Source organism: Berghia stephanieae, chromosome 4 (genome assembly GCF_034508935.2).
Source record: "Berghia stephanieae isolate SIO BIC M18660-M18661 chromosome 4, UCSD_Bste_1.3, whole genome shotgun sequence".
NCBI lineage: Eukaryota > Metazoa > Mollusca > Gastropoda > Nudibranchia > Aeolidiidae > Berghia > Berghia stephanieae.
The window spans coordinates 18,830,849-18,838,348 of NC_088363.1; the positions used below are offsets into that span (position 1 = coordinate 18,830,849).

General features: G+C 36.4%; 1 protein-coding gene across 1 annotated transcript in view; it reads right to left on the minus strand.

Moving 5' to 3' along the window:
• Positions 1–150, minus strand: part of LOC144971713 (uncharacterized) — a 14,767-nt gene extending 14,617 nt beyond the window's left edge. The window contains exon 1 of the mRNA XM_078912789.1: positions 62–150. The gene's annotated coding sequence lies outside the window, so the exon portion shown is untranslated. The remainder of the gene's footprint in view (positions 1–61) is intronic.
• Between the last annotated feature and the right edge of the window lie 7,350 nt (positions 151–7,500).

A 7,500-nucleotide genomic window follows, 5' to 3' on the forward strand; every position in this document is an offset into this window, starting at 1 on the left:
AAATATATATTCTTACCTACGATATCTGAATAATAAGATCAGTAATTTAAATAATACTTACATAAGGGTGAATCTAAGCAAATACCAAATGCCTGCCTATCAAAGAACGACTAAGAGAATCCGACCGTAATATACGCTTTACGACAAAATAGCCCTAGTCGTTAGTGAAAGTGGATGCAATCATCACAGATTTTATAAATGACCAACTGGTCGATGGCACCACGTTCAAGCGAAGCGGGGATTGAAATAACTCATTTATCTTACTCCGCCTCACAAAGCTGTCGTGAGGATGCGATGCGGTCATCATGTGCGGCTATTTGGTCTTGTGGTATGTCACTCGCTTTCGGATAGGAAGGTCCTGGGTTCGAGCCTCGCTCGGCGCATAGATGAGTCTTTAGAAAAGGCTCTTTGCTCACATTCTCTCACCGTACTCGGGTGTAAAATGAGCACCTGGCCGTTACCAGCGTTGTCTATGTCGAAATTTTCTTTGTAATATCGCCTAACAAGGTGTCATGTCTCGTTCTACATGTTACGTGTTGCTGTTAGTCAGGGACCCCTTGTAAAGCGCTTTGAGCATGTTTTTTGGATATTGCGTTATATAAAAAGCTCAAAAAAGCTCATGCGGTGTCCCACCGACTCAGACCGGCGGTATTATATCGGAATGAAATAGATTGAAAGATGTTGAAAACTGACGTTAGAAGTAAAAAAAAGAATTTAGGATTAACCCTCCCTTGTCAACTCTAGCGCTTTACAAAATATAAAATTCATATTGCTAAAACAATAGTATAAAAACATCACAGTCGCATGGTGCAAAATGAAGTGTGAAAAATGTTATTTTTAAATGCATAGTTAACGCTTGAGGTTTTCTCGATTTTTTTTCAAACAGGTTGCGTTAGGGTATTCCAGTGTTTAGTGCCATATATTGAAACGATTTTAACTTGCTTTTTGGTACAGATAATAGAGCAGTGTCGCGTGGTGGCTTCTGCAAAGTATGACAAAGGGAAAGTTTTAAGTAGGGAACGGGTGTTATATTCCAAGAGCAAACTATTACTGCAGTTAATTTGAGATCACCAAAAAGTCTCATCCAGACACAAGCCCGGGATCAAACTAAGAGGAATATATTCAAACGCTTACACGAACAGATCATGATATTTATCAAAGCAAAATATAACAATACATGGCAGAGATATGATTTACATGGAAAAAAATAATCTCTACAAAACTATAACTATACATTTGACTGTCTCTCTCCCAGTCAAAGACTCCGGCTATGGTCATGACAAAACTAAATAATCTCAAAGACAGAAAGCAAGTTGGAAAACGTATATTGAGGGATAGAAAACAAAGCCTGCGACCTCCCTGTTCTCTATGGGGAGGTCAATAACCCCCACTCAGCACTATCTTTATAAACTATCAGAGATAGATTGGAGACTAATACAGCCTGAGATGAACATTACATTAACACTTTAGAAAAAACAAAACAAATAAACAACTTAACAAATTACTAGCTGGTAGCTGAGTGGATGAAGTATATTGTAAGGCAACAATGTCTAGGTGGTCAGGATTCCATTAGCTATTATTGATTTGGATGTGGTCATTTTCTCCACGTTTAACACGAGGAGTAGCTGAATACGGACTGAGGAGTTGAAAGCCATAATACATTTCAGATGAACGTTATAAGAAACACATAATAACAAGAAATTATACTTACCCCTAAAACACTTAACTGCCGTACTGTGGAATAACTTGTATTTACAAATTTGGCCAGAAAACTCTTCCTTCAAAGATCGATCGATGTAAAACTTTAAGAATTTTTGCCAAGATGATTGTCATTTAAATCGACCGATATCTGAAGGAAGCGTTTTCTGGCCAAATTTTTAAATATGTTTTTCCACAAGACAGCAGTTTAGTGGTTAAAAATGTAATACTGTTATATCATTTTCCAAAACAAAAACATTGATGCATAATCCGGCGTTTAAATGTTATCAAAGTTTGTTAAAAATTAACTCCAGTTGTTAAAAATAGTTTTTATGGAATCAGTCAAACGGTATCTTCCGTTGGAGACGTTAAGGACAGATCACAGACCTTTTGTGTACATACAAACACATCTTTATAATTTTGGACTGAAGACTCGTCCTTCAGATATCGATCTATTAAAAAAAATCTATAATCTGGGACTCGAAGTAAGTCTCAGGTTTGAGAGTATATTTCTTCTTTAAAAATATGAGGGTCATTTTATTCCATCAATGTTTTAAAGACCAGTCTTCTAATTAAAATATTTTTTATATGTTTTTTTTTCTCTCCAGAGAATGGCAGAGATCACAGATAATTTATAAAACACATTTTAAAATGGTTCGACCATATAAAGTTAAATCCATATATATTAAAGTTATACTAAGGTGAACATTAACTTGTCACATTTTCAGGCAATATTATAATTAGTTTTAACTGTCGTACTCTGTAAAACACGAGTTAAAAATTGGCCAGAAGACTCGACCTTCAAATATCGATCTATTTAAGTGACCCTCATCTTGGCAAAATCTCTCAACTCAGTGACTTCGCTTGCCAAGATAAAGGAAGGTCATTTAAATCGACAGGTAAATGAAGGACATTTTTTTGGGCTAAATTCTTAAATATGTATTTTTCCAGAGATTCGGCAGTTAACTGGTTAAACCTTTGTTTTGTCAGTGGAGAGCAGAAATTTATGATGTCAATCCAAGAGGATTTCTTTAACGTTTTTAATAATGTGATGCTAATCTCAGGCAAAGCATGATACAGACTATAAAGGTTTTTGACATCATAATAGACTTAATGATAATAATAATCTTATAAGATTGACAATTCCTTTGAGGATCCGACAAGTTGACCTCATAGCGCATTATCTAAGTCTATGGTAATTAATTAGGAAGTGGCAATGCAGTATTCGGTACTGAATATCATGTGAGTTTCTCAGCGCTATTCAGTACAGGAGTTTGTTTTTGTCATGGAGGAAATAAACACTCAATGTCTTTTGTCAAGAGATTGAAAAGGGAGAAAAACCCAGTAGACATATTTGTCGTAATGAATGTGAATATAAGTACATGTGACTTTTTCCAGTTTGACCACAGCAGATTAACTGGACAGTCGGTCTGATTGCGCCCCTGATATTAATTTACTTTAAAAAATCCCAATCAAACAAGCAAGAACAAACTGTATTATCGCCACATTAAATAAATTTGCTCATTAAATATAAATGAATAGTTTAACAAATCGACAGAATATTGACATTTATATAGCGCATTTTCACTGATTAACCATGCTCATTGCTTTTGATAATGTTTCAGTTACCCCCCCCCCCCTAGCAATCCATATAGAACCGTATTTCCACTTCATATACAACCAGTCGCCTGTTAGGCGTCCATTTTGTACTAAAACTCTTGCAATTTCTGTCACTGTCTTTAGCCAAGTACTCAATCACACCCGAGTCGAGCGGAGTAATGTGTGTAAAATACTCACCCAAGAACACAAAGTCGATACCAGAATTTTCCTGATAATTGTCACCCATCCAGTCACTTATCACACTTAAAATTACTTGACTTTGTGACAAGACGAGCCTCACTCATTTGTTTTGATTTTCCTGTCTTAGTATCTGCCGTGCGTGGTTTTCCATGCTAATTTCATAATCTGATTTGACTTTTCAAATATAGTTTTTTCTCTCTTCTCATATTCTGCGTGTTTTGTCTTCCCTGACGAAGGCCAATAACCGAAAACTACAAGAGCATTTTTGAAGAGCATTATCCTCTAAATGTGCTCAAGCGCTTTACAAGAGGCTCCTCGCCAATAGCAACAATTAACATGTAGGATGAGACATGACGTCTGTTAGGCAATATTGCATTTTTTTCCTCGACAAAAACAACACTATTAACGACCGGGTACTAAATTTACACCTGAGTATGGCGAGAGAATGTGAATAAAGAGTCTTTTCCAAGGACTCAATCATGCGCCGCTCAGAGCAAAACTCGAATTTTAGACTTTCCGGTTCGAAGGCGAGTGTCATACCACAAGACATATCCACCCACTCCCTCGAATAGATGAAGAAATTAAGGAGCAGGCACGGTGCAAGATAAAGATCTGAACAAGTGTGTATGAAAGGTATCAGACAAAGCAAGAAAGCATCTTTCATACACACTTGTTCATATCTTTATTTCGAATAGGTGACATGCTCAAGAGTTTCTTCCTAGCTTGTAATAAATATCCTTATAAGAAATGAACAAGAATTCTACTTGTGTTTTCTACGAGAGCAATTATATAGAGCAATAATATACACTAAACATGTTCAAAGCACTTTACAAGGAGTCCCTGGTCAACAGCAAGACGTAAAGTGTAAAACGAGGCCTGTAAAGGTGGTATTGCAATTTTTTCCCCGACAAAGACAACGCTGTTAACAGCCAGGTATTTTATTCTTGAGTACATTATCTGTACTATTCTTCTCCATCGAGATATATACCACCCGCCGTATCAATCTGGTATGATAGATTATGAAAATCTATTTTAAAGGCAAAATTAATGATTGAGTGGGAGGAAATAAAACCGTCTTTGAAGTTAAATAAACAAAACAAAATCCACTCTCCTCGATGGATGCATTTATTATTACATATAGCGTTCAACAGCAGATTAAGCTGACAAATTTAATATTACGTATAAGGGCCACCCCCGACATATAACCGTTTCGAGACAATTGGTCACATGATGTATAATGGTTTTAGTTATATGAAATAAATAACAATGTGAAATTGAATGTAAGCTTCAATTTAATATACGAAAACAGATAAAATGGACGTTTCGGATTTCCCCTTTATCAACAAAACAGGATGAATGAAACACTAAATGAGTTAATGTGGTAGTGGCGTTGTTGCCATTGTGTTTGTTATGTCTTGCTTGGTGTTAAGAATAACGCCATTGCCATATTAGCTAGAATATAATGTCTGTCTCTCCTTAAAATATGTCCAAATAGATAGTCTCCATCTTGTTTCCAAAATTATTTCCAAAACCTCTATTTATCAGTGCTCGTATTTAATTATATTGCGGCGCTGCCCTAAGACTGACGAAAGGATTGTCTTTCCCAAGGGAGAGATTCTAAAGCTTGCTTCGAATTTCAACATAGAATGAACAAACCGATTTTTATTTTGTATCTGGTTTAAGCAAAAAAAAAAAAAAAAAAAAAAAAAAAAAAAAAAAAAAAAAAAAAGAAAAAAAGAAGAAGAAGAAAACAACAGTACATTGGTGGCAAAATTAATAATAATTGTCTAAACGCAGAACTCCCATTATTGTATAATTCATGCACGATACGAAAACTATAACGGTAATGACACTATTCATAAGCTTAGAATAATATAGCTGTTAATTGAAATTAGCATTCTCTCATAAAATTCACCTTTGTCTTCGTTATCCCCGCCTCCCACGCTCTATTGCGTTTCTTACACGCTAGCGTTGCTAATAAGCTCTTGGAAAAATCACCGAAGGGAGGAATGGAGTGACGGTAGTTTGACAAAAATTTACGGATCTCGCATCTCGCAGTACCAAGAAAAACACTGCTCAAAGCGCTTTACAAAGAGACCCTGACCAACAGCAACACGTAACATGTAGGACGAGACATGATGCCTGTTATGCGATATTAACCCTCCCCCTCCCCGAAGATACAACGCTGTTAACGGTCAGGTACTCATTTTACACATACGTACGGTGAGATAATGTGAGTGAAGAGCCTTTTCCAAAGATGAAAACTATGCGCCGATCGAGGCTCAAACCATGGACCGTCGATCCTAAAGCGAGTGTTACACCACTGGGCCACATAACCGGCCAAGATGTTTTTCACATGGAGCCGTCTAAAGCAAGAGTCTATGCGCAATTTCAATTTAAGATAGTTAAAATGCACGAAATTAGTTTTTACCCGGGTGTTAAGAGGACTGAGAAACACGTCGTTACAAAATTGTATGGATTTGTTTATGATTTAAAAATCGTTTTCGTTCTTTGGAGTATATTGGAGTATATATTGAGAATATTAGTTGGACTTATTATGATACTATTATTTACCTCTGAGAATATTAGTTAAGACTTATGTTGGTATCATCATTTGCCTATGAGAATATTGGTACCATCGTTTACCTCTGAGAAAATTGCTGGACGGCGATACCATCATTTACCTCTGAGAATATTGGTTAGATTTATAGATATAACGAAATTGACGTCACTCAGCTATTTGTTATTGCTTTTAGCCAGCCATTTTATGAGTAGTTATCACTAAAGTATATTAATCAGACTATAAACGTTTAAGGTTACACATATTTTTGTGTGTTGCTACGGAATATCCGGCTGGCAATGTTATGAATTTTTTGACTAAGCGCACAGCATCAATTTCGGTATCCTCATTTACCTCTGAGAATATTGCTGGACTGACTGTGTTACCGTTATTTACCTCTGATAATATTGGTCAGACTGACGGGGGTACCATCATTTACCTCTGATAATATTGTTTAGACTGACGATGGTACCTTCATTTACCTCTGATAATATTGTTTGGACTGACGATGGTACCATCATTTACCTCTGATAATATTGTTTGGACTGACGATGGTACCATCATTTACCTCTGATAATATTGTTTGGACTGACGATGGTACCATCATTTACCTCTGATAATATTGTTTGGACTGACGATGGTACCATCATTTGCCTCTGATAATATTGTTTGGACTGACGGGGGTACCATCATTTGCCTCTGATAATATTGTTTGGACTGACGATGGTACCATCATTTGCCTCTGATAATATTGTTTGGACTGACGATGGTACCATCATTTGCCTCTGATAATATTGTTTGGACTGACGATGGTACCATCATTTGCCTCTGATAATATTGTTTGGACTGACGGGGGTACCATCATTTGCCTCTGATAATATTGTTTGGACTGACGATGGTACCATCATCATTTACCTCCGAGAATACTAGGTAGACTGACGTTTGTACCATATTTACCTCTCCGTTATTGAGTGATATCTAAGTACCAGAAAGTATTGACGCAATAACTTACTAAAACTTCTAAAATCGCTAGAGTTGGAGCGACACGCTCCTTTCATTTAACACTTCTATCTTATTACGCTGAAATAAATGTTTCATAATGTGTTGTTGTACCCTGCACACGATGAACTGATTGGTTCAAAGCTCATTGTGCTGTTCGTGTAAGATCAATTTACAAGATCCGTATGTGATATTTGAGTTATCATACCTGAGATTGAGGTAACCGGTGAGAATATTGATATCTGATTAGCGATATCGGTATGGACATTTAAGGCGATAATACAAAGGTCTTTACTCGTTCTATTTAGTAATGATCATGAGCTTGGCCTTACTTCAATTCATTTTGACCTAAAAATCCACCCTTTCCCCCTCAATTTCAAACCAGTTTGACCCTCTCCTTATCGGGCAATGGAAAACTGTTACATTTTATTACGATACAACCA